Source organism: Trichechus manatus, unplaced genomic scaffold, assembly GCF_000243295.1.
Source record: "Trichechus manatus latirostris isolate Lorelei unplaced genomic scaffold, TriManLat1.0 scaffold00031, whole genome shotgun sequence".
NCBI lineage: Eukaryota > Metazoa > Chordata > Mammalia > Sirenia > Trichechidae > Trichechus > Trichechus manatus.
Window position 1 is genome coordinate 13,968,638 of NW_004443967.1, and position 27,901 is coordinate 13,996,538.

Below are 27,901 nucleotides of genomic sequence, written 5' to 3' on the forward strand. Positions count from 1 at the left end.
ACCTTTGAAATATAAAAAGAGTCAATTAGACTCTGTAAAAATGGCAGAGTGGAGGCGTCTGATCTCTAGCTTCACAAGGGGGAAGAATCATTATCAGCATCAACAGCCCATTCTACCTCCATTCTCCAAACTTTTTACCTATTCAGACAGCAACCGTCCCTTTCACGGCACTCTGTACTTCTCTGCTGGGTTCGATAATTCATTGCAATGGCCACAGAACTCACAGACCATACTCACAGTTATGGGGTTTATTAGGGAAGCGACAGGTTACTATTCAGGATCAGGAAGGACTCAGGATACAGTTCTTCTATCAGGACAGCCTCTTCTCAGCTGTGCTCACAGGCAGGCCTCTCCCTGTCCCTCGGCCCCTCAGCTGGGCCTCTGTCCTGCTGGGGCAAGTGTTATAAAGCTCTTCAGCTCCACCAATAAGTGCCCGGGAGCACCCCGCTCCACCAGGAAGCCTCAGACTGAAGGCGCTCAACTCTTTTGTTCCGTGGGCCTGGAAACGCACTGCACCATCTCCTGCAGGTCTCCTGGTTCTTCTGCCTCTGCTATCGCGGCTTCTCGCTCTTAATACTGCTACACTGCTGTCTCTCGTGGTCTTCCATGATACAGCCCCTCTCTCTGTCTCCCAGTGTCTTCCTTTAAGCCTAGTGGGGTGACAAAACCATCTAATCCCCTCGTTAGGGTTCCATACACCTTATTTGCATGGTTCCACCCCCCACAAGGGTGCCATGTACCTTATTTACATTATTAGAAAGCTATCTAATCCCCTTGGTGGGCCATGAGTACCTTATTTGCATAGTCCCACCCAGTCATTTGGTGGAGTTTCAAGACCATGGCAAGAACGGCCATATAAAAGTGATCCATCACACCACAAGACAGAGAAGGAAGCACAAACAGAGAGGAAGATACCTGCCACATGAAGACCACTAAGGAACAGAAGCTGAAAAGAGACAAGGACCTTCCCCTAGAACCAAAGAGAGAGAAAACCTTCCCCTAGAGGCAGAGCCCTCCATTCAGACTTCTGGCCTCCTAACCGTGAGAAAATAAATTTCTGTTCATTAAAGCCAGCCACTTATGGTATTTCTGTTACAGCAGCACTAAGAATCTAAGACATTCCCAAAGCCAGCCTGGCCTGGTGACCAAATCCTGGGTTCAAATCTTGGCTTAATAACTGTGGCACATACTGTCAGAGCCTCCACTTCTCCACCTATAAAATGGGGATGAAATTGAACCTACCTCCTAGTTTCAAGGAGGAAAGGGCTTAGTTAGCCTGATCCCAAATGCTTATCAAGTGCTCACCAAATGTTTGTTGTTTTCCCTCGCCCTTCCTCCCCACTGCCGTTTTCAGCTCACCACAACTTGGGGCCAGTCTTCTTTTTCTTTGTTTTCTCCCGAGTACTTCTCAGAGTCTAGCAAAGCCCAGCGGGTATCCTGCAAATATGTGTTAAGTAATTAGGACCTAGAGTTTCCTCCTCTCCATGGAATTAGAAATTAAAACCACCTTCTCCTCATCCATACACCTGAGAAACAGACCATTCTGCAGCCATTTCCTCGGTTACAAACACACACCGCATCAAACACACTCCCCTCACACAATAGGAGGAGATGAGGGGGAACTGGGAACCCTGCCTGAATGTTGCTGAATCTCTCAGAAGCCTGCGTTTAGATGCTGATGGCATGGAGCGGGGGAGAAGGGGAGCGACAGAGGCTCGATGGCGAAGGGAAACAGGAAACGGTGTGTGTGTGAGTGTGAGTGTAAGTGTGCATGTGTGTGAGCATGCGTGTGAGTGTGTGTGAGAGTGAGTGTAAGTGCGCAGGTGAGTGTGCGTATGTGTGAGTAAGTGAGCATGTGAGTGTGCACGTGTATGAGCACGCGTGTGAGTGTGTGTGTGAGCGTGTGAGTGGGTGAGAGTGAGTGGAGGGGTGTGTGTGAGCGTGCATGTGTGTGACCATGTGTGTGACAGTGAGTGTGCATGACAGTGCATGTAAGTGTGTGTGTGAGTATATGTGTGTGTGAGTGTGTATGTGTGTGTACACACTGTGGAACAAGCACAGTCCATGAACGGAAGTCGAACCAAAGCCATTGCAGCCTGGGGTGGTTTCTGAGCCCTAGCAGTTCTAAATGCAGCAGGGGCAACCCCCAAGGTGCTAGGAATATTGTAGAAGCCATAGAACGCCCAGGATTTAACATGCTGTCTCGGGAAAGCAGGTTTCCGTTTCCATCATGGAGGAACCTAGGTTTTCTGGTATGGTCACTGATGGGACCAAGGATACCAAGGTTGAGAACTGCTGATTAGTAGAAAAGGCCCTGGAAGAGTGGTCGGAAGACTCAGTCCTAATCCTGACCACACCGGTGCCTTGGTCAGGAACAGAAACCCACAGAAGAGTGCTCAGAAAGGAAAGCTGATTTTAAGGGTCAGTGGAATCCCAGTGGCGCTGGAAAGCCATGAGAACTCAAAGTCCCTTCCTCCCTCTCACGGTGTCCCATTGGCCCACATGGTCCCTCTCTAATTGCTCTCCATTTTAATCTGCCCCAAGGGTATATATCATTCAGCTTTAGTGTTCACCACACATTGACTAGTCTCTAGGTTGCTTGGTCTATGCCTTCTTTAATAGACATCTATCAGGTCCCTGCCGTGAGTCAGGTACCCAGAAGCACAGGGGACACAGTTGAGCAAGGCTCATTTTATCCTCGCAAGCTTACATGATGTTATGGATTGAATTGTGTCCCCCCAAAGTATGTGTTGTAAATCCTAACCCCTATACTATATGAGTCGTAATCAACTCCACCCAACGAGTTTGGTTTTTTTCAGTTTATACCTGTGGTTGTAACCCCATCTGGGAGGGGGGTTTTCTTTGTTATGTTAATGAGATCATATCAGTGTAGGGTGTGTCTTAAATCAGTCACCTTTGAGGTATAAAAGAGCGGATTAGGGACAGAGAAGCAAGCACAAACGGAGGGGAAGATACACACAACATGAAGGTCTCCAAGGAACCGAGGAGGAACAGAAGCTGAAAAGAGACAAGGACCTTCACCTAGAGCCTACAGAGAGAGAAAGCCCTCCCCTACAGTGGCGCCCTGAATTCAGACTTCTAGCCTGCCAAACTGTATGAAAACAAATTTCTGTTCATTAAAGCCACCACCCACTTGTGGTATTTCTGTGATAGCAGCACCAAAAAAACTAAGACACATGGTAACTTAAATTCTCTAGGGAAAGAATTTGATTAGTCACTGACCAATCAAAGAACGGACTGGCCTTGGGTTGGTGTCACAGCTGGTCCAATCAGCTACAGCAAGAAATGTTACATGACACCAAAATGACTGACAAAGCTGGAGCCTTCAGTGGAGCTCTGAGCTGGCCAAAACTGGCCTGCCACCTGTTTTTTTTAAATAAAGTTTTATTGGAACACAGCCACATCTATTCATTTACATATTGTCTATGGCTGCTATAAGGAGCCCTGGTGGTGCAAATAGTTAAGGACTCAGCTGCTAACGAAAGGGTCAGTGGTTTGAATACACCAGCTGCTCCATGGAAGAAAGATGTGGCAGCCTTCTTCAGTAAAGATTACAGCCTTGGAAACCCTCTGAGGCAGTTCGATTCTATCTTCTAGCATTGCTCTAGGTCAGAATCCACTCGACAACAACCAGTATGGCTGCTATTGCACTAAACCAGCAGAGCCGAATAGTTGTGACAGAGACCATAAGGCTCTCGAAGCCCAAAATATTTACTATCTGGCCATTTACAGAAAAAGTTTGATGATCCCTGAGCTAGAACAGATGTAGAAAGACCCATGAGTACCACAAAGTAACATAGTGAGAATTGCATTGCTCCTTATCTGTCCAGGACGTCATGAAAGTCAGCTGGACCCCTGGATAAAGGAGTCCAGATGTGATTATCCATGGTGCCAAGCTGCCAGCCATTTACAAATAGAAAATGGAGCTGACTGCCCTGGTCCCACTGCTTGTGAATGTGACCTCTGCTGGAGCTGTTTCAAGATGGCCCCAAAGCGTGTGAACAATGGAAGACATCATGGTTCACCAGATGTTGTACCCAGCACTTTATAAGCATTGACTCATTTAATGTTCCCAGCAACTTTATGAGGTCAGTACCATTGGACTGCCAGAACGAACAAATCTGTAGTGGAAGAAGTACAACCAGAGTGCTCCTTAGAAGCAAGGAAGGTGAGACTTTGTCTCACATACTTGGGACATGTTATCAAGAGGGACCAGTCCCTGGAGAAGGACATCATGCTTAGTAAAGTAGAGGGTCAACAAAAAAGAGGAAGACCCTCAACAAGATGGATTGGCATACTGCTGCAACAACGGGCTCAAGCATTAGCATTGTGAGGATCGTGCAGGACTGGGCAGTGTTTTGTTCTGTTGTACATAAGGTTGCTACGACTCGGAACCAACTTGACAGCACCTAACAACCTTACACAACCATTGGTGCTCAATTTTACTGAAACCAAGGCTTGGGGAGGGCCCCACGGTTTAGGGTAAGATGGAGCTGACCAGGTCCACAGACTCCAGGGCTTCTGCTCTTCATCCCTCCGCTAATGAGTTTTTATTTGTTTGTTTTATCATCTATTTAATTCATTCATCTGGTTAGCATTTGAGTGCATAATCTGTGCCAAATATGTGCTGGTGTTTTTGGGAACAGAAAGACCAATGAATAAGGCGTAGCCTTGCTTCAGGGGGTGGACCATCTGGGGTGAGTACTGACATGGATAAATACACCAACATGAGGAGGAATGAAATGAGCTCCACAGAGAGTTCTTACCACGGGCTGCAGTAGCAAAAAGGGACGAACATTCCGGAACATGGCTGCTGAGAAGAATCTTAAAATTTATTCATATTAGTCCTATGGCAGAGAGGCCTACCTGCTAACCAAACCCGTGTCCTTGTCTTCCTGTGGACTACATTTCCCAGGCTTCCTTGCAGCTACGTGTGGCCCCAGTACTGCATCCCCATCAGTGGAGTATGAGTGGAGTCATGTGCAGTCCTTCCAGGACTTCCAAGTAGTGTTCTCCACTCTCTTGCCCCTTCCAGCGGACTGGAATGGAGATGACCCCCAAAAAGACTGCAGATGCCACATGTTGGCTATGACAGAAATGCTTGTCACCTGAGTCATCGCTTGAGGGGCACTGATTTATCTAGTGCAGCTATAACAGAAATATTACAAATGGGTGGCTTTAAGAAGCAGAAATTTACTGTCTCACAGTTAGGAGGCCAGAAGTCCGAATTCAGGGCTCTGGCTCTGGGGGAAGGTCCTTGTCTCTTTTAGTTTCTGCTTCTTGGATGCTTAGAGAGCTCAAATGGCTTCCCCATCTCTGCTTGCTTGCTTCGTTGCTTGCTCAATTTGCTGGTTTAAATCTGCTCTTTTATATCTCAAAAGAGATTGACTTAAGACACTCCCTGCACTGATACTGCCACATTAACATAACAAAGAAAACCCGTTTCCAAATGGAATCATAATCACACGTATAAAAAAAAAAAAAAAGCCCAAACCTATTGCTGTGCAGTTGATTCCGACTCATAGCGATCCTACAGGACAGATAGAACGGCCCCACAGGGTTTCCGAGGAGCGGCTGGTGGATTCAAACTGCTGACCTTTTGGTTAGCAGCCAAGCTCTTAACCACTGCACCACCAGGGCTCCACCACATGTACAGGGGTTAGGATTTACAACACATGTTTTTGGGGGACACAGTTCAATCCATAACAGGCACCCACATTTGATTGTTACAGGAGGGAGAACAAAACCAATGATCTATGTGGGCTCGTTTATTATAGGAGCTAGCGTGACCTAATACAGCTGGCTCTCAACTTTGACTTATCACCAAAATCAGACGAGGAGCTTGTGCAACATCCAGGTTCCCAAGCTCCCCCTGGGTGTTCTGACCCTGTAGCTCTGGTGTGTGGCTGGGCATGCACATTCTGAAAAATCTCCCTCAGCGACTCTGATATAAACTGTTGTTCTGATTCACCAGTGTCTAGACAAACACCCTCATTTTACAGATTGAGAAAATGAAGTTCTGAGAGGAAGTGACTTGTATCAAGCATACAGCTAGTCAGGGGCAGAGACGGACCAGAACTTGGTCTCCTAACACCTGATAGATTATAGGACAGATCTCTCTGTTCAGAAACACATCTCCAAGTTCTGTGTAACGTTCTTAAATCGCCAATGCCACTGTTGGGATATTTGAGGAGGAGATAGATGTCTTTTTGTTGATAGGGTTCCAGTACAGTCACGTAGTACAAAAACATCTTGAGAAGACTGTTATTTGATTGGGGGGGAGGTCAAAACAGTATGCTCGTTTCTTTATGCCTTCCCCACTTACAACGCCCTTTCCCCACCTTTGACGTCAGGCCAAGTTGCCATTCTCTTTAACACCCTACCTGACCACCGACTGCTATGGTTGGCACCCCAATGCACTTATTTAATACGCAGCAGCTACACACACACACACACACACACACACACACACACACACACACACACCCCTCTCGTCCAGCATGGTTGGAGAATGTGTGTTAAACTAAATCCAATAGCCTAGACCAGTGATATTCATGAGTCTTCAGGACATGGGTTTTTAAAATTTCAACCACTTTGGTCAAAAACCTTGATAAAATGCTTTATGTGCTTCTTGGATTCTCTCATCAATAGATGACTATACTTGTCTTAATGATTTAAGATCATCATTAGCAGCATGGGTTAACCCAGAGATGTCTGCTGCCTACATACACCAGTAGCCGTCAGGCTCTGAAGACCCCAGGCTGTGGGCTCCTATGTGGGCCTGTCCCCAGCTCCCCCGGCTCTATCTGATGGCACCTCTCAAGATAGCAGATGGACTCCTGTTCCAGCTCGCGCTGAATGGAAACATAGATGTTGGGGGAGAGCCGGGGGTCTGCTCTTCCCAGGAGTAAAGTGCCTGGACTTCCCAGAAGCCCTTCTTGACTTACTCCTGCACTCCCCGCTGTGCCAGGTCCCAGCTTTGCTCTAGATCCAGGTTTGCTGAAAGTCTGATCTCTGATCTGATGGTGTATTAAAATGTTCACACGCTGTACACTCACTTGCCCTACTTTTATATTAACTAGTCCCAGTGGGTTCCACACTAACTCTCCCTGGTTGCACACTAACTCGCCCTGAATATACACTCACTTCCCTGGTTGTACAGTAATTAGCCCTGGTCGTACATTAACTAGTCCTGGATGGACACTATCTTGTCCTGGTTTCACACTAATTCTCCCTGGTTGCACACTAACTCTCCCTGGTTGCACACTAACTCTCCCTGGTTGCACACTAACTCTCCCTGGTTGCACACTAACTTGACTTGGATGCTCACTAACTCTCCCTGGCTGTACACTGACTTGCCCTTGTTGTATACTGTATTAGGCTGCGTCCTCTAGAGAAGCAAAGCCAGTGATGTGTGTATATATATTTATCTCAAGGAAATGACTTACATGGTTGTAGAAGCTGGCAAGTCCCAAGTCAGTGGGTCAGGCATCAGGCTGGAGGCTTCACCTCACTCACGTAGCTGCAGGGGCTGATGAACCCAAGATTGACAGGTAAGGCGGCAGGTCACTGGCTCGCGTCCCGAGAACCAAAGGACGAATTATGATGAGCCAGATACAAGATCCAGAGCAAGCAAGTAAGCTTTGCCAGAAGATCCATATATATATTGGATGCAGGCCACACCCCTGAGGAAACTCCCCTTACAGCTGATTGGCTGATCACATCAGATCCGATCACATCCTGAAGGATGACTACATCATTACATAGCTGCCAAACTACATAGCTGCCAAACACGGAGAACCATGGCCCAGCCAAACTGGCACACACCCTTAACCATCACATATGCTAACTCTCCCTGGTAGTTCACTAACTTGGTCTGGCTGCACACTAACTTGCCCTGGTTATATGCTAACTGGTCCTGGTTGATATGTGTACTTGTCACACTGTCTCTATATGGTTTCTCTCATGCCTGTGTCTCCCACCCAAATTGAGCCCTGCTGAGTTCAGAGTGTATCTCAACCATCTTTGGGTCTGCCCCTTCCCAACCGCCCCCCCACCCGCCGCCGCTGCCCCAAGCTCAGGGCTCAGCACCCAGGGTGTCCTGGTGCATAAAAACCAAACCAAACCAGTTGCCCTCGACTCTATTTCCAGTCATAGCAACCTTACAGGACAGAGTAGAACTGCCCCATAGGGTTTCCAAGGCTGTAATGTTTACAGAAGCGGACTGCCACATCTTTCTCCCACGGAGCAGCTGGTGGGTTTCAACCACCGACCTTTAGGGTAGCAGCTGAGCGCTTTAAACACTATGCCACCAGGACTTCGATTCCTGGCACATAGTAGGTTCTTAATCACTATGATTGACAGCTCTCAGTTCCAGCCCAAGGCAAATGCTGTCAGATATCATGTTGACTTTTTCTAAAATTATGATCTTAGCTGAAAGCCAGTGAACAGTTAAGGAAGAGTATTCGCCTGTAGGAACATTACCCTCAATGAGAGGATTTAGATTCATTAGATTTCTGCATTTACCAGGAAGAAATTTACCCAGGGGGCTCTGAAGAAAATTCCATTCCATATTTTAAAGTCATAGCGCTGATTTTTAATTTCCTAATGGATTTATAACAGGAGAAAAATTATTCCTTAATATGGTATTCTTGCCAGACAATCTTGTTTTGAGTTTAGCTGTCTGAAGTCCTAGCTGCAAAGCCACAGTCTCTCTCAGCCTCTGAACAGAGACATTCATGGAGCTGGAGAGATGCACTTTGGTTGGATGTCAGATTCTTCCTCAGACTGAGTTAATCTGGCTCTCAGGCCACAGCCTCTGCAATGCCTTCGGACCCAGCTCTTCCACCCAGTTTCCTGGGGAGGGCTCCTCCATCTCCCACATAGACACCCACATCCTAGAGCTCTGGGATGGCACAGGATATCTGCAGTTATGGAGTTTCAGACTGGTTGAGTGTTACGGACTGACTTGCGTCCCCCCAAAATATGTACTGAGATTCTGGCCCCTAGCCCTTAAATACGATCCTGTTTAGAAAGAGTGTTTTCTCTGTCATGTTAATTAGGCCACGCCCAAGTCAGGGGGTTCTAAATCTAATCATCTCTGAGTTGTAAAAAGAGCAAATTAGACACAGAGACAGGTAAGGGGGAGGAAGACAGATGCCACGTGAGGGTCGTCTCCAAGCCAGGAACTTCTGGGAGGCTCCGTTTTCCAGTTTGTAAATCCAGCGACTGGGAGGAAGAAGTGAAGTGAAGAAGTGAAGTAGCTGGGCCCGCCTGGTGCTGAGTGGCCTGCATAGGTGTGGGGCGAGTGAGCAGATGGGTCTTCCACCCCTGCATCCACGGAGACCCTCCCCATCAGGGTCCTGCCGTCATCCCCTTCTGAGAAGCCCTTTCTGCTGGAGTGGGCCAGCTGGACCCCTGCCCATCACCAGCCCACCAGCCTCCCCTGGGGCTCTGGCTGAACGGTGGCCCGCAGGAACAGGTGTCTCCCTGGACATGCTCACACCCTCAGGGCTTTCTCTTGAGGAAGTGGGCAGGGAGTCAGGACTGGGCTTGCCTCGCCCTGCCTGAGCCTTCCTCCAGGAGGCCTATTCAGCCCAGAGGAGGGAGGTGGAGCTTCCTGCGGAAATAAGTGTTAAGCCTGTGAATTATTTACCAAGTCTGCACAGTCGGAATTCAGCAGACCACACCACAGAGGGCACTTCACTGAGCCCCTCTTCAGCTGCTGCAGCCCTGGAGTTATCGTCTGCCCCACAGCTCCCAGCCTGCAGGACCAGAACAGAGGCGCTGCCACCGCTGCCTGTCCCGCCTCTCCAGCCCTCTACCCTCCTCTCCTCCTCTTCCCTGCTTGGGGCACAGCCAAAATGGAAAGAAAAAAAAAAAACACTTTTTGCTGTCTTTCTAACTCATGGTGACCCTGTAGGACAGAGTAGAACTGCCCCATAGTGTTTCCAAGGCTGTACATCTTTATGGAAGCACACTGCTACATCTTTCTCCTGCCAGTGGCAGATGGGTTTGAACCATCAACCTTTCAGTAGCAGCCAAGCACTTAACCACCGCATCACCAGTGCTCCTTCTCGGGCATGGAGGGGGTCTGAACTGCCAGCAGGGCCACAGTTCCCATCCCGTCACCTGGCCGGGCTCTGCTGTCTGTGGCCCTAGTCGTGGCCTCGGCCATAGCCACCTCTCAACTGCCGATTTAGGGCACTCGAAGCCTCTCTGCCACCCAGGCCGCCAGGCTGGACACTGCCTCTCCAAGGGCAGGAAGGGAGCCCTTGCAGAGCCAGCCTCGGCACCCTGCGGGGTGGCCGGGGGGGCCTCAGAGCCCTCCTATGCCACCCATCCTCACCTCTGAGCCAGTGTGCCTTTTACTAAGCTCTTGTCCCCAAGCCGAGCAAGGGGTAGAGGCTGGGAGGCCGGCAGTCAGGCGGGGAACTGAGGGTGGGGGCAAAGGGGGTCGGGCACAGGCCATAGTGAGGACTTGGCCCTTGGTCCCAGGGACACTGGGAATGGAGAAGCTTCAAGAGGTGTAGGCAGGAGACTGACCATTCAGGGGGTCCAGTGACCAAGACAAGACCTCCCTTCTGGAGGAATGAGTCCTTTGTCCAAGCCAGCCCTGGCGCCAACTTCATCTCCAGGGACCCACCGGGCCCAACACTGCCTTCCGATGTCCCCTGAGATGCACCTCGGCGCAGCCTCTGTGTTCAGGGGTAAGACGGAGGGTAGTGCCCACCCCATGCACCCACACACATACGCATACACACAAACACACAGCACATGAACACACACATATAGAAATATACATACACGCACACATACACACCCCGACGCACATGCACACACGTACACAAACACATACATACGCACATGCACACACTCACATAGACACACATACACAGAGACCCTGGCAGCAAGAGTCAGGGCTGAGGGTCATTGGCGGGGACAGGGACCAAGGATGGTGTCGGCAGGCTTCAGCCAGAGGCTCCCAGCATGTCTCGCAGGTCCCGATGCGTCAGGGTGTGCAGAAAGCTCAGGAACCTGGGACCTGGGCCTGAACTCTCAGTCTGCTGTGTGCTGCTTTGTGCTGCGGGCTGAGTGCTCAGTGTCGTCTTCTGCTGGTAGAAGCTGAGGAGAGAGCCTCACGGCTTGCTGAAGAAGGCCTGTCCCGGCCTGTGCAGGAGGCCGGGAGGGGCCACCAGCAGGCCAGTCCAGGTCCACAGAGCTGGAGGCTGCTGACCCCAGGTCCATGCTGTCCCCACAGCCACTAGGGTGTTCCTCGGTGATGACCACAACTTGGAAAGAATCTAAAAACACACCCAGAACATTTCCACACAGGATGTGTTTAAAACTGGGGCTGACCTCCAGGGTGTACGGAAACCGTGAAGGTCTGGCTGGAGGGACCACAGCAGTGAGGGCTTAGCTTCTGAGGGGCTGGCCTCCGCTTGTGCCCCAATGCCTAGAAGGGCAGGTAGTTCACTCCTTCTGCTCCCCTCAACCTCCACGCTCTCCCCAAACATCCCCCCGTGTTCCCTCTGCCCCCACATTGCACTTCCGTTGACCCACTGTGAGATCCTAGGTGGGTCACGGTCCCCTTCCCGGCAGCCTCATGCTTACTCTGAGGGCCTGGGTTGGACAGCCTCCCAGGCTTCCCAAACATCAAGACCCCAGGGCCCAGCACGTGGTGGCGAAGGCCTGGGAAACCCAGAGGAGATGCCCCCGCTTCCTGTTCTCAAGGGCTAACTGGCCCCATTTGCACAAATCTCTGGGCGATTATTTCTCCTTTTAACCTTAGCTGCTCCAGTGACTTTTTTCACTCCCAAGCACCTCCCGTGGGGAGGCGCCACCTTGGTGGGAGGAGCTGGGTGGGGCACCTGGGCACAGTCACGTCCCACCCTCTCTCCCAGCAGATGGTCCAGGGCCTCTGCCTGTCAATTCCAGCCACGCCAGCAGCTGCCTCTGCCCCCTACTAGGCCATGTATAATTGGAGAGCCTTGCTCCCCTCCGCGTGGAGCCTGAGCCACCATTGCCATAACGCAAGATGTTAAAAGCTTCCTTGGAAGCCGATGCTTTTGACTCCAACAGGAGTAATTCATGTAATGAAGGGGCTTCCAATTATGGTTCCTGATGCGGCTTTGACTCCCCCATCAAATCGTCCCGAGATGTTTGCAAAAGCACCCAGGCCTCTAAGATATGTTTCCTCCATGGAGTCCCATCCGCTTGTACCTGTCCCTCGTATTATTAAAGAAGTGTCCCAGCCTCTGTGGCCAGGACATGAGGAGGGACAGCATCGTCATGTAGGACACCCCATTTGAAGGCTTGGCCTTCTCTCCCTCAGAGGGCCTCCAGCCCTCAACTCTGCTGGCTTTTCTATGAAGAGTTACTCTTGGTCTTCAAATGTCCCTCTTTTGCTTTCCGCTCTCTCTTCACTCACCTCTCAGCCGGCCTCAGGCTCCCCGGGGACCCCTTGGGCCCCAGGGACACAGTGGACTCCAGGCCCCAGCCAGGAAGGAATTTGAGTAGCTCCTTCCTGGGGACCGAATTGTAGGGAGGATGGGGAGGCGTCAGAAAAATAGGGGACGATGGGGTGTGAGGGGAGGCTGGAGGTCCGGAGGAATGAGACACAAGATAAAGAAGGACACGAAATCGCACAACAAACGAAACAAGGGAAAAGCTGTTTGGGATCATGTCACTGACACATTCCGCTCGGCACCGTGGGATTTCCCGAACACCCTCAGGCGGAAGCCGTTCCCATCCTTTTTGTCCTGTCACTGATATTTCTATTCAGCCTCCAGCTGACATGTAGAAATTCCTAGATATTAAAATTAACATTGGCATTTCCACTTCTCTTAAAGTAAGGACAAGCTGAGATATAGGATTCGAGAATTCAGCCACCCGTGTGATCATTTTTCTGCCCCATGTTCAAAGGTCCAGCATTTTCCTTCATCCGCTGCACACGCCTTTATCGAGCTCCTATTGTGCGCCTGGCTTCACTTTTAAGTTAGTGACACCACTTAAACCTGCCTGAGAACTTTTACATATTTTAACGTTTGTACATGTCACGTTGTTGTTAGGTGCCGTTGAGTCGGTTCTGACTCATAGCGACCCTACGTACCACAGAACGAAACACTGCCTGGTCCTGCGCCGTCCTCACAATCATTGTTATGCTTGAGCCCATTGTTGCAGCCACTGTGTCAATCCATTTCATTGAGGATCTTCCTCTTTTTCGCTGACCCTCTACTTTACCAAGCATGATGTCCTTCTCCAGGGGCTGATCCCTCCTGATAGCACGTCCAAAGTACGTGAGACGAAGTCTTGCCATGCCATCCTTGCTTCTAGGAGAATTCTGGCTGTACTTCTTCCAAGACGGATTTGTTCATTCTTTTTGCCAACACCATAATTCAAAGGCATAGATTCTTCTTCTGTCTTCCTTATTCATTGCCCAGCTTTCACGTGCATATAAGGTGGTTGAAAATACCACGGCTTAGGTCAGGCGCACCTTAGTCCTGTGCATGTGATAAGAAACCCAAACTCCATTTTTTGATGCCTCGGCATTCCTTCGTTCCAACTTAACATTACCAAAAAAACCAAACCCATTGCAGTCAAGTCGATTCTGACTCGCAGCGACCCTATAGGACGGAGTAGAACTGCCCCAGAGGGTTTCCGAGGCTGTAATCTTTACGGAAACAGACAACTACGTCATTCTTGTGCAGAGCAGCTGGCGAGTTGGAACTGCTGATCTTCCGGTTGGCAGCCAAGTGTTTAACCACTGCGCTGCCAGGGCTCCTTCCAGTGAAGATTAGGGATCTCTAAACGCACAGGCAGAACCCTCAGAAGGAAAATCCAGATGAGGACCCCAACTTAACATTGCTTATTTCAAAATAGCAGGCCTGCTTGCCTTCCTAATCAGGTCACACCCACATGCCAAATCCTAGGTAACAGCTCAGAAGTGGTGCCTCACTTCCCAATTCTCCCCATCCCCGCCCACAGGCCACAGTTGTCCACCCAGTTAAGGATCCCCTACCTTCCTGCTGACTCACTCCCTCAGACCCCACAGTTTCCCACCGCTTGTTGTAAATTAGCCAATAGTTCCTAAGCCTGCAAATAAAGCGCACTCCCCACTCAGACCCTGTTAAAGGCTGAGCCCAGGTCCCTTGTCGCACTCTGATCCCCCCTTCATGGCGCCCCTGTGAGCACTGCATGCTCCCCTCCAGGACCTGTGAGTCATAGACTGTCATCTCCTCGTTTGGGATGTTGAACATGGAAGTGTGGCTTCGTATCCCAAGAAACCCCTCATCCATGCAGGTGGTCCCACCAGCTGACCCCTCTGGGGGCTGCGTGCTTCCTCCTGCATTGCCCTCTCTGTTTGCATTTATCCAGTATCAACACAGTACACTTCCCAAAGCTCCAGTCACTTTAATCCCTGAACTTGTCATCTCAGAAGAGAAAACAAAAGCATTGCTCTTCCATGAACTACCTGGACAGAGGTCACATGGAGAGAAAGGAGAGAGAGAGGCTGCGGTGACCTGTGCTCCCCGCAACAGGGTTCCACAGCCAGGGCGGCGGCTGGTGGGAGGGAGGAAACCTCACCAACCCACAGCGAGCAGCGTGGCGTGTCTTCCCCGGGCACCAGGTATGCCAGGGAGGGTCTACTTCCAGGACAGGTGAGTCCTGAGTGCCTCGCCCTCCCCAGATGCCGAGTGGGAGCTTTTCTGCAGGGGGAGAGAAGCCCTCCCCCTCCTCCCCAGCACCTGGGAATCTACGAGGCTGAGTCAAAGGCGAAGGCAGGTTCTGAGATGGCACTTGAAGGATTTTCCCGTCACCTGGAATGTCGCCCACTCACCAGTGATCACTTTTTAAATGCCTTTTGTAAGTCGATGGCTGCAACAAAATTTTTTATTCTACCTCGAGGTTTTAAAATCAAAATATAGAAAGCACATATGTTGATGTATACTCTTGTGAAAAGTAAAGCAAAATGGCAGGAACACAGTTCCAAGGGAACCTGCAGAGGGGGCACAGGCCCTGGAAGGGCCCTAAACCAGGAGCTGGGCCACATGGTCTCTGCTCTCAGCTCTGCTCCCTGTGACGCCTGGGAACTGGAGGACCCCAGCCCATTTTTAATTGTTGGTTTTTTCCTTTGTTTACATGTAAGTTCAGAGCCATTCATAGAGGCCCTACTCTATGTCTGAAGGATCCCTGGTGGCGCAACCGTTAAGCGCCTGGCAGCTAACCAAAAGGTTGGTGGTTCAAACCCACCCAGCAGCTCTGAGGAAGGAATACCTGGCAATCTGCTCTTGTAAAGATTTCAAACCAAACCTGTTGCCGTAGAATTGATTTCTACTCATAGTGACCTTATAGGACAGAGTAGAACTGCCCCACTGAGTTTCCAAGGCTGTAATTTTTATGGAAGCAGTCTGCCATATCTTTCTTCCATGGAGTGGCTGGTGGGTTCAAACCACTGACCTTTCAGTTAGCAGCCAGACACTTAGCCACTAAGTAGTCTATAATGACTACAGCCTTGGAAACACTATGGGGAAGTTCTACTCTGACCTATAGCGTTGTTATGAGTTGGAATCAGCTTGGTAGCAATGGGTTAAGGTCTTAGGAACCCACACTTAAAAAGCGTAGGTAGATATGGAAGCCAGACATTATTATTTTAACAGCTTGTTTTTCCAACTCCTTTACATGTCTGCTTCCCTCGTGAAGCATTAGCCATCAGTGCGAACGCCCAGAAATGTCAACACATTTCTGACCTATCTGAGGAGACTGCCTGAGGCTAACCAGCAGAAAATGCCACTTGGACACAGCTAGGAAATGCAGAAACACGGACCTGCCCAGTTAGTTTCAAATGCTGTCACTGTTTTGATGACACGTCTCAGAGGAGGATATTTTTTCTCCCTCCCAGAGTGCAAATCAACCCATTAGTCCTACCACATTCCCTTAGACAAGGGAGCAAGGGCTTATGCAATTTCAATGGCTGCAGCCTGGAGGCTGGTAGCATCCCGGTGACTTTGCAAGAGTGGGAACCAGGGGTTGGATGGTCGGGAAAAGTCTGCTGTGGCTGTCTTCTGAACAGGGCTGGTTCATGTCCTGCCATCGGCAAGAAACACAGCTGACCACCTGTCCAGTGGAGCTGGGTCACTGCTGAAATCCATCTCCAAGGCCATCTCTAACACCAACCCACCTTCCATCCCAGGGTCATAGGACAACCAGGGGGTACAACATCCATGGTTTGGAGACACAGCTTCTGGTCCGCTGCCGCCCAACACACCAGCCTCTCTGTGCTGGGACTTTTGGGGGCCTGGATTCTGTCTTGGATGAGAATAACCCCAGTCTGTCTCCCCCCTCTAGATTTTGGCTTCTCCCGAGATAGGTCTCCCGCACAACCTGTAACTCAATACCAGGAGCTACTAGTATCTGTTGACTAGATGCCAGCTCATTGCATTATAAACTGATTCTTCCAGCCAGCTAATAGAAATTTTCAAATGTCTTTCAACTCTTACCCTTGATTTTCTTCGACCTTACAGTTAAACGGTTGCCTTGGGTGGCACAAATGGTTAGGTGCTTGGCTGCTAACCAAAAGACTGGCAGTTCAAGTCCACCCAGAGGTGTTTTGGAAGAAAGGCCTAGCCAGCTACTTCCAAGAGATCACAGTCATTGAAAACTCTGCGGAGTGAAGTTCTACTCTGAAACACACAGGGTCGTCATGAGTTGGAATTGACTCGAGGGCAACTGGTTTGGTTTTCTGGTTGTCGCTGCTGTTTTTACAGTTAAACAAGCATTTGTTGAGCATCTACAATGTGCCAGGCCTTGTGCTACACTGGGGATACAGAAATGAGTAATTCATAATCTCTTCCCTCAAGGAGTTCCAGTCTAGTGGAAAAGACAGATGCGTGAGCAGATCGTTTCAGTTTGCAGGACCAGCCCCTTCCCATCTTCAGCTCCCAGCCTCAAGATCTCCCTCTGAAGGGTCCTCCCTGAACATCCTATTCAGTGCAGACTGCCCCTGTTATCTCTATTAAAACACCTACTGATTTCCTTTATCAATGACTATAATTTTTACTTGTCTATTTACCTGTTTATTGTTTCTCTCCCCCACGAGAATAAAAATTCCACAAAAGCAAGAATGTCGTCTATTGTACTCTCCATTGGGACCCTAGTACCTAACACCTAGAAGGCACTAGATGAGCATTTCTTGAATGAAGGAATGTGAACAATGACAACTACTCTGTTTACACTGGCAGCCCCTCCTGCCTGCGCACTTTTGGGACGCCGTCTTGGGTGTTTTGTTGTTGTTTTTTCTCCACTATATCACAAAATTCACACATTTGTTACGTTTATTGCTTGCCTCCTCCTACGAGGATGTAAGTTCTGTGATAACAAGGAGTCTTGTCTGTTTTGTTCACTGTTGTTCCCCTAGCAGCTAGAACAGTGCGCATGGTAGACACTCAATAAACATATACATATTTTGAATGTATGAATGGATGGCAATAGTATGTGGGCATTCATAGAATGATTGAGTTCATTCTGGGCAGGGAATGGTCGAAGGCTTCCTGCAGGAAAAGGTATTCTGGGAGGGAGGAAAAACATAAGCAAAGATATTGAGGCATGATCCAGAAGGCTGAGTGGGGAAACCACGAGAAATGTGGTGTTTAAACACACATTAAGAGGGGACAGTTGAAGTAAGGCTGGAGAATTGTCAGAGAGCAGACCATGAGTAATCTTGAAAACCACGCTAAGGAGCCAGGAAATCATCCTGAAAGCAACTGGGAGTTATTTACGGGTTTTAAGTGGGTGAGTGATTCAGTCATATAAGCATTTTTGAAAGGCCATTCTAGTGGCAGTGTGGAGGATGGATTGGAGGGGGATGGGGCAGAGGAAGAGACATTCCAGAAGCAGGAGACCAAGCAGGAAGCTGGGGAGTGGTCAAGCTCTGAGCTAGAGGCAGTGACAATGGAGGGCGAGTAGCTGTCAAAATATTAAGTATCCAATGCATATTTCAAAAATTCGAATGCTTGCGGTGTGTCTACATGGAAATGACTGTTCAATATGTGGCTAGCGTTAAGGTTCAGAACACAAAGGCTCCAGGTTTTCCCAAATGTTGCTAGAGACAGCTTAGAATGGCAGGTTCCAACGAACTTGGCTGAGTTCTGCTGTCCTCCGACACCTTAATTTCATATTTATTGGTATTTAGAATGGATCATGTGAGCTGCCCATGTTGTCAGGCCATTGCTAAAACTGAGTGATGACCTTTCTGTTCCATTTCTTCCCAATGAGTACATACTTGAACATTTAATATAGAGCAGTGGCTCCCAAGACAAATGGTCTTCCTGGAGAACAAAGCACTCTAAGGAATTAGTGAGCTCTGACTTTATTAGCCTGGCTGATGACTCTGAACAAGGAAACTTGAAATTTGGAGTTACTTCCAAGTTGGCTGAATGATGATAGACAAGAATTGCAAAACAAAGTCACAGAATCCCAGATATTCAACACTAGATATTTAACACAGAGCCCAATTTTCATTGACAGACGAGAATATGAGACCTAGAGAAAGATGTGACTGACTTGCCTAATGCCACACATTGGATTAATAGCAGTCAATGATAGGCCACAAACATTCATTAAGCATCTACTATGTGCTAGCATGGTGAGACTATGTCTCACATACTTAGGACATGTTATTAGAAGGGACTAGTCCCTGGAGAAGGACATCATGCTTGGTAAAGTAAACGACCAGCAAAAAAGAGCAAGACCCTCAACAAGATGGACTGACATAGTGACTGCAACAACGGGCTCAAGCATAACAATGATTGTGAGGATGGCATAGGACTGGGCAGTGTTTTGTTCTGTTGTACATAGGGTCACTATGAGTTGGAACCGACTTGACGACACCTAACAACATGTGCTAGCAGACACTCTGCTAAGTGCTGGGAATATAGTGGTGCATAAGACAACATCCCTGAGCTCAAGAAGTTTACATTTTCATCGGAGGAGAAAGACACTAAACAAGTAAGCAATTACATGAAATAGATAATTTCAGATATTGGTTAGTGCTGTGAAGATTATCAACAGGTTCACATGATAGAGCCGGGAGTGCCTTTTCCTAGGGTGATAAGAGAAGCTTTCTCTGAGAAGCATCAGTCCGGGGCCAATCATGAAAGCAGATCCCATACTAGGTAGTTCAATGTTGTTAGTTGCCTTCAAGTCAGAACCAGACTCATGGCGATCCCGTTCACAATGGAATTGAACTGTTGTGATCCATAGGGTTTTCATTGACTGATCTTCAGAAGTAGATTGTCAGGCTTTTCTCCTAGTCTATCCTAGTCTGGAAGCGCCACTGAAACCTGCTCAGCATCATAGCAACATGAAAGCCTACACTGACAGACGGGTGGTGGCTCTACATGAGTTGATTTGTCCGGGAATCAAACCCTGGTCTCCAGCAAGGGAGGGGAGAACTCTACCAGTGAATCACCACTGACTTCACAGATAGTTCAATAGAAGGATTTTAATGTAGAGAACTAGTTACAAAGGTGCTGGAAGGGCAGAAAAGATAAATATGGAATGATGAGACTACTCAGAGATTAGCAATAGCAGGTAGCTACTACCAGTCCTCGCTGGAGAGACAGAGGGAAGGAGTGGTGTTACTAGAGCCCAGGAGGGGGTCCCACAGAGGAAAGGCTGTCAGCAGAATCTGGAGATGGTCTCTGCAGCACAGTGAGAGTGTAGAAATACCCTGGCTTCTCCCCTCCTTCTATCCTCCAGCTTGCTACCAGTACCTCCCATTGGCCGAAGCCAATGGGCAAGTGTAAAAATGTCATGGGGGCAGCATCTGACCTTCTCTAACTTCACAAGGGGGAAGAATCATTAGCAGCATCAACAGCCCAAGGCTGATTCCTATGAGGCAGAGATCAGACATGCCTCCAACCTTTTTTTACCAATTCTGACACCAACCATCTCTCCCACAGCACTCTATTCCTCTGGAGGGTTCCATAACTCTTTGCAATGGCCACACAGAACTCACAGACCATATTTATGATTACGGGGTTTCGTAGGGAAGTAACAGATTACAATCCAGGATCAGGGAATACTCAGGATACAGTTCTTCAATCAGGACAGCCTCTTTTCTGCTGTGCTCACAGGCAGATCTCTCTCTGGCCCTCAGCCCCTTGGATCAGCCTCTGCCCTGCTCCCTGCTTGGGCAAATGTTACGAAGCTCTTTAGTTCTGCCAATAAGTGCCTGGGGGCACCCCACTCCACCAGGAAGCCTCAGCCTGAAGGCACTCAGCTCCCTCACTCTGTGGACCAGGAAGCCCACCACAACGTCTCCTGCCGGTCTCCTGGTGCTGCTGCCTCTGCTGCTGCTGCTTCCCACTCTTGCAACAACTGTGCCGCCATCTCTCACTGTCTTCCTTGTTACAGCTCTCTCTCTGTCTCCCAGATCTAAGAGGTTCTCAGCACAGGGGTCCCAATCCAAAGGATGCACTCCACTCCCGACTCTTCTTTCTCGGTGGTGGTGAAATCCTCCCTTCCCGTCTCTGGGAAGGTTCATTTTAAGCCTAGCAGGATGGCAAAAAAGACCAGTTCCCTCATTAGGGTTCCATACGCTGTATTTGCATGGTCCCATGCCCACAGCGGTGCCATACACCGTATTTACATTACTAAGGCTTTTACAATTACAGTTTTTTACAATCACAATTAACCCTGTTAATAATCAACACTCGACTGAATCACATAATCCTATCAGCATCTTCCCCCACTCTCTCATCCCCAGACCTATCAGGAAAAGAGGAAACTATTCAGTGGGGATCCTACCTTGTTCCCTCATTTTGAGTCTAAGCACACCCATGGAAGCATGTAAACCAGCCACTTCATGTATGTATCTCCCTCTGTTTTACATAGCCAATGTTTAAATTGCCCATCCCTGTTAAACCAGTACTCTGAGGAGACAAGCATGTTCCTTGATCTGAAGATCTTCTGTTCCAGTAAGAACTTTGAGCATCTGCATCCCTAAGCAAACTCCAGTCCAGAGCAAGCCATCAAATTGCAGCAATTTACACCAGCTCCAGGTGTCAAACATCTTTCTCTTCACTTGGTTGGGTTCCCGTCAGCTCATCCCTAGCCATTCAAGCTAGGTCAACGGGTACCTGCTGTAGGCTCAGGAGTCCACACACCTCCCTACTCTTCAGACCAGTCATCCCTCTCTCATCCCTAGCCCCCATGGGTTAGGTCAGTGAGTACCAATGAAACATGTCCAAACTCAGCCTGTCTCTTCATTGCTGCATCTCCCCCACTTCCACTCATCGAGTGGACCCAGGTGGTCACCACAAGTGAGCACACCAGGCTCTCTAATCACTGGCTCCCTTTAATTTTGAGTCCTAGAAGGGGTTCTTCTGATGAGCACTGACTTTTCCTGCCTCAATTCATCCAACGGTAAACCCTTTGCTTGAAATTCAGAAAGCGAAATAGTCATTTTTTTTTCCCTTGCAGGTCCTTCCTTCAAATGCAAATCTCCTACTCTCTCAGCAGTTCAGGGTAGGTCTGCATGTCTTTTCAATGCAAATTTCATGGGTGAGGCTCAGGTTTTTGACCTAGCTCCTACCACTCTATACACAGGGCTAGTGCATTCAAACCAACAGCCTGTGTTTCTTTCAGGCAAATCCTGGTTCCCCTTTTAACATATCCAATCAAGTATTTGGCTGAAGGTGAAGTTACATGCTTTCTGTTATCTGTAATACCCAATATTCATTTCTATCATAAAGATGTCACCTTTTTTATTTGCATGGTCCCACCCCTACAAGGGTACTACACACTTTATTGACATTATTAACAAGCTATCCAATCCCTTTGGTGGGCCACAAACACCTCATTTGCATAGTCTCACCCAGTCATTTGGTGGAAGTTACAAAGACTATGGCTAGAAGGGTCATATTAAATAATTCACTGCATCACAGCAAGCAAGACTGAAAAATATTTTTCCCCCAAAGAAATGTATAATTTGTGCAGAAGCCATCCTGTGATAAATAGCAGGGCAGGGGAAAGTGGAGGGGTGGCTCTTAGGGCAAACAGGCAAAAAGCCAGAACAGGAGGTAACAATTGAGTTGTTCCGTCATTTGAGTCAATAGAGCAATGGAATCAAGACCAAAGTGATGAAAGGAGGGATCTGTGTAAAGATCCTGGAGAAGAGAATAGATAATTCCAGCCAAAGGAACAGAGAGTGGATGAGGCAGGGGTGGGTGCGCTGGCTTCCTCCTCACAGTTCGGGCTTTCCACTGAGACTGTCATCTGGTTAAGGTCCCTGGTGAGTCTCTTTTACCAGATTTTCCCTTTCCACTAAAACTTGCCTCCGTTGTACCCTCACAAGAGAGTGTGGTGTTATACTTCAGATTGCTGAGGGGACATGGTGGGGGTGGCAGTGGGGGCCGCTGTGCAGGTAGGTTGCACTCAAATGTCTGAGCTAATTCCATGACTCATAATAACAGCTTCCTTCATTTTTTGAATATTTACCCTGTGCCAGGAATTGCAAAAGAGCTTCATGTGCATTACCTCATTTATTTCTTACAACAGCCCTGTGAGGGAGGCTTTATTCTCCCCATTTGACAGGTGACAAAATTAGGCTCAGATTAGTGAAACAGCTTGCTCGAAGGAAAATAGTAAGTGGCAGGGCTTGAATTCCTTTCATTCATTCAATTTGCAAATGTTTAATGAATGCCTACCAAGGGCCAGACTATGAGAATAAAATGATAACAAAACAAGCATAGAACATATAGTCTCACAGGGAAGGCAGGCATTAAAAGAATAACTACACAGTTATTAAGTAATTGTGTTTATCATATGTTTATTGAGGAAATTGTCTATGCCTATTAAACATCTTAATAAAAACCAGAAACATCTCATATATTTCTCAGGTATAACATTGATTCTTTTGATTTCTTTTTCATTAATTTCTGCTCTTCTATTTATCATTTTCTTTCTTCCTTTACATTTTATTGGGTTTACCTTAAAGTTCTTTTTCTGGATACCTGAGATGAACACTTAAGCCATTTACAGTTAAGGCTATAACTTTTACTCTGAGTGCTGCTTTTGCTACAGCCCACAAGTTTTGATAGACCATTCTTCTATTCTTGTTCACTTCTAAATAATTTGTAATTTCTATAATGATTTCCTCTTTAACTAATGAGTTATTTTTCATAACATTTTAAAACTTCTAAGCATACTTTTTTTAATTTACTGTTTATTTGTAATTTGAATTGACTCAATGGCAACAGGTTTGGGGTTTTTTTGTTTTGTTTTAATTTAGTTGATTTTAATTACTTGTGCTCAGAAAGAGTTAGTATGATATTAATCCTTTGGCATTTGTTGAGACTTCACCAAGATCTACTACATGATAAGTTTTTTATAACCATCCATGCATACTTAAAATAATTTATAAATATATATCATTTGCAGAGTTGTTTTTTTTTTTTTTCATAAAATCAAGCTTAATTCAACATCTGTACTTTTTTTTGTCTGCTTGATCTCTAGAGGTGTGTTCAGAGATTTGAACCCACTAGCCACTCTGTGGGAGAAAAGACCTGGCAATCTGCTTCCATAAAGATTACAGCCTCGGAAGCCAATGGGCAGTTCTACTCTGTCATATAGGCTTGCAATGAGTAAGAATCTCCCACTGTGAATGTGGATTTGTCAAGTTGTTTTTGCATTTCAGTTTTTGCCTTATATATTTTGAGTTTTTTACCTTTAGAGTTGTCTTGGTTATCTAGTGCTGCTATAACAGAAATACCACAAGCAGATGGCTTTAACAAAGAGAAATTTATTCTCTTACAGTCTAGGAGGCTAGAAGTCTGAATTCAGGGTGCCAGAGGAAGGCTTTCTCTCTCTGTCAGCTCTGGGGGAAGGTTCCTTGTCATCAATCATCTAAATACATTGTAAAAAATAAAACAAACAAAAAAACAGCAAAACATAAAACCTGAAGAAAACATCTTTAAAATGATCAACAAGAAAGAATAGATTCATCAAAAAGAACAATATTAGACTGACAGCAGACTTCTCATCAATAACAACAGTTATCAGAAGACAATGGACTAATATCTTTAAAGTGCCTAAAGAAAATAATTGTAAATTTAAAATTCTATAGCTGGATAACTGACAATTTAAGAGGCAGAAAAAAATAATACATCTTCAGACATAAAGACTGAAAAAGAGCATCCACAGAACCTCACCAAAACACTTTTTAAAATTGTGCTTAAAGTGAAATTTTACAGTTCGAGTTAGTTTCTCATACAAAAATTTATACACGCATTGTTATGTGACCCTAGTTGCTCTACCTATACTGTCACAGCACACACCTCCTTTCCACCCCTTATTTCCCATGTCCATTCAACCAGTTCCTGGCTCTGTCTGCCTTCTCGTCTCACCTCTGGACAGGAGCTGCCCATTTAGTCTAATGTATCTACTTGAGCTAAGAACCACACTCTTCACGAGTATCATTTTATGACCCATAGTTCAGTCTAATCTTTGTCTGAAGAGTTAGCCTCGGGAATGGATTTAGTTCTGGGCTAACAGAGAGTCCAGGGGCCATGTCTTCTGTTGTGCCTCCAGTCTCAGTCAAACCATTAAGTCTGGCCTTTTTAGTAGAATTTGAGTTCTGCACCCCACTTTTCTCCTGCTACATCAGGGACTCACTGTTGTGTTCCCTGTCAGGGTGGTTGTTGGTGGTAGCAGGGCACCATCTAGTTCTTCTGGTCTCAGGTTGACGGAGTCTCCGGTTTATGTGGCCCTTTCTGTCTCTTGGGCTAATGTTTTCCTTGTGTCTTCATTCTCCTTTGCTCCAGGTGAGTTGGGACCAACTGATACAACTTAGATGGCCACTCACTAGCTTTTAAGACCCCAGATGCCACTCACCAAAGTAGGATGCAGAACATTTTCTTAATAAACTTTGTTATGACAGTTGACCTAAATGTCCCCTGAAACCATGGTCCCCAGATCCCCACCCCTGCTACTTTGTCCCTTGAAGTGTTGGGTTGTATTCAGGAAACTTTTTAGCTTTTGGTTTAGTGCAGTTGTGCTGACTTCCCCTGTAGTGTGTGTTGTCCTTCCCTTCAACTAAGATAATTCTTGTCCACTATCTAGTCAGTGAATACCCCTCTCCCTCCCTCCCCACCCACGTAAGCATCAAAGAATGTTTTCTTCTGTGTTGAAACCTTTTCTTGTGTTCTTATAATAGTGGTCTTATACAATATTTGTCCTTTTGTGACAAGCTAGTTTCACTCAGCATAATGCCTTCCAGATTCATCCATGTTATGAGATGTTGCACAGATTCATCATTGTTCTTTATCGTTGCATAGTATTCCATTGTGTGAATATACCATAATTTGTTTATCCGTTTGTCCATTGATGGGCATCTAGGTTGTTTCCATCTTTTTGCTATCGTGAACAGTGCTGCAATGAACATGGGTGTGCATATATCTATTCCTGTGATGGCTCTTATTTCCGTAGGATATATTCCAAGGAGTAGGATTGCTGAATGGTATGGTACTTCTATTATTAGCCTTTTAAGGAAGTGCCAAATCGATTTCCAAAGTGATTGTACCATTCTACATTCCCACCAGCAGTGTATAAGTGTTACAGTCTCTCGACAACCTCTCCAACATTTATTATTTTGTGTTTTTTGGATTAGTGCTAGCCTCAAGGTTGAGATTGTATCTCATTGTAGTTTTGATTTGCATTTCTCTAATGGCTAATGATCGTGAACATTTCCTGATACGTCTGTTAGCCACTTGAATGTCTTCTCTGGCGAAGTGCATGTTCATATCCTTTGCCCATTTTTTAACTGAGTTATTTATCTTTTTGTTGTTGAGGTTTTGCAGTATCTTATAGATTTTAGAGATTAGAACCTGATTGGATTTGTCATACCCAAAAATTTTTTCCCAGTCTGTAGGTTGTCTTTTTAGTCTTTTGGTGAAGTCTTTTGATGAGCATAAGTGTTTGATTTTTAGGAGCTCCGAGTTACCTAGTTTCTCTTCCGGTGTTTGTGCACTATTAGCAATGTTTTGTATTCTGTTTATGCCATGTATTAGGTCTCCTAGGGTTGTCCTTATTTTCCTTCCATAATCTTTATCGTTTTAGATTTTCTATTTAGGTCTTTGATCCATTTTGAGTTAGTTTTTGTGCATGGTGTGAGGTATGGGTCTTGCTTCATTTTTTTCCAGTTATGCCAGCACCATTTGTTAAAGAGACTGTGTTTTCCCCATTTAATAGACTTTGGGCCTTTGTCAAATATCAGCTGCTCATAGGTGGATGAATTTACGTCTGGATTCTCAATTCTGTTCCTTGGTCTATGTATCTGTTGTTGTATCAGTACCAGATTTTTGACCACCTTGGCAGTATAATAGGTTCTAAAATTAGATAATGTGAGGCTTCCCGTTTTTTTCTTCTTCTTCAGTAATGCTTTACTTATTTGGGGCCTCTTCCCTTTGCATATGAATTTGGTGATTTGTTTCTCTATCTCACTAAAAAATGCCATTGGAATTTTGATTGGGATTGCATTGTATCTGCAGATCGCTTTGGGTAGAACTGACATTTTCACAATGTTGAGCCTTTCTATCCATGAGCAAGGTATGTTTTTCCACTTAGGTAGGTCTCTTTTGGTTTCTTGCAGTAGTGTCTTGTGGTTTTCTTTGTATAGGTCTTTTACGCTTCTGGTTAGATTTATTCCTAAGTATTTTATCTTCTTGGGGGCTATTTGTAAATGGTATTGATTTGGTGATTTCCTCCTCCAAGTTCACTTTGTTCGTGTAGAGGAATCCAACTGATTTTTGTATGTTTATTGTGTATCCTAAAACTTTGCTGAAATCTATTAGTTCCAGTAGTTTTCTTGTGGATTCTTTCAGGGTTTTCTGTGTATAAGATCATATTATCTGCAAATAGAGATACTTTATTTTACTACTTCCCTACCAATTTGGATGTTCTTTATTTCTTTTTCTAGCCTAATTGCGCTGGCTAGGACTTCCAGTACAATGTTGAATAAGAGTGGTGATAAAGGGCATCCTTGTCTGGTTCACATTCTCAAGGGGAGTGCTTTCAGACTCTCTCCATTTAGGATGATGTTGGCTGTTGGTTTTGTATAAATGCCCTTAATTATGTTGAGGAATTTCCCTTCTGTTTCTATTTTGTTGAGAGTTTTTACCATGAACAGGTGTTGGACTTTATCAAATGCTTTTTCTGCTTCAATTGATAAGATCATGTGGTTCTTGTTTTTTGTTTTATTTATGTGATGGATAACACGGATTGTTTTTCTAATGTTGAACCATCCCTGCACACCTGGAATAAATCCCACTTGGCATGGTGAATTTTTTTTTGATATGTTGTTGAATTCTATTGGCTAGAATTTTGTTGAGGATTTTTGCATGTATGTTCACGAGGGATATTGGTCTGTAATTTTCTTTTTTTGTGGTCTTTACCTGGTTTTGGTATCAGGATTATGCTGACTTCATAGAATGAGTTTGGGAGTATTCCATCCATATCTATACTCCGAAATACCTTTAGTAGTAGTGGTGTTAACTCTTCTCTGAAAGTTTGGTAGAATTCTGCAGTGAAACTGTCAGGGCCAGGGCTTTTATTTTGTTGGGAGTTTTTAAGTTACCTTTTCAATCTCTTCTTTTGTTATAGGTTTATTTAGCTGTTCTACCTCTGTTTGTGTTAGTTTAGGTAGGTAGTATATTTCTAGAACTTTTTCTATTTCCTCTAGGTTTTCAAATTTGTTAGAGTACAATTTTTCATAGTATTCTGTTTTGATTCTTTTAATTTCAGTTGGGTCTGTTGTGATATCACCCATCTCATTTCTTATTCAGGTTATTTGCTTCCTCTCCTGTTTTTCTTTTGTCAGTTT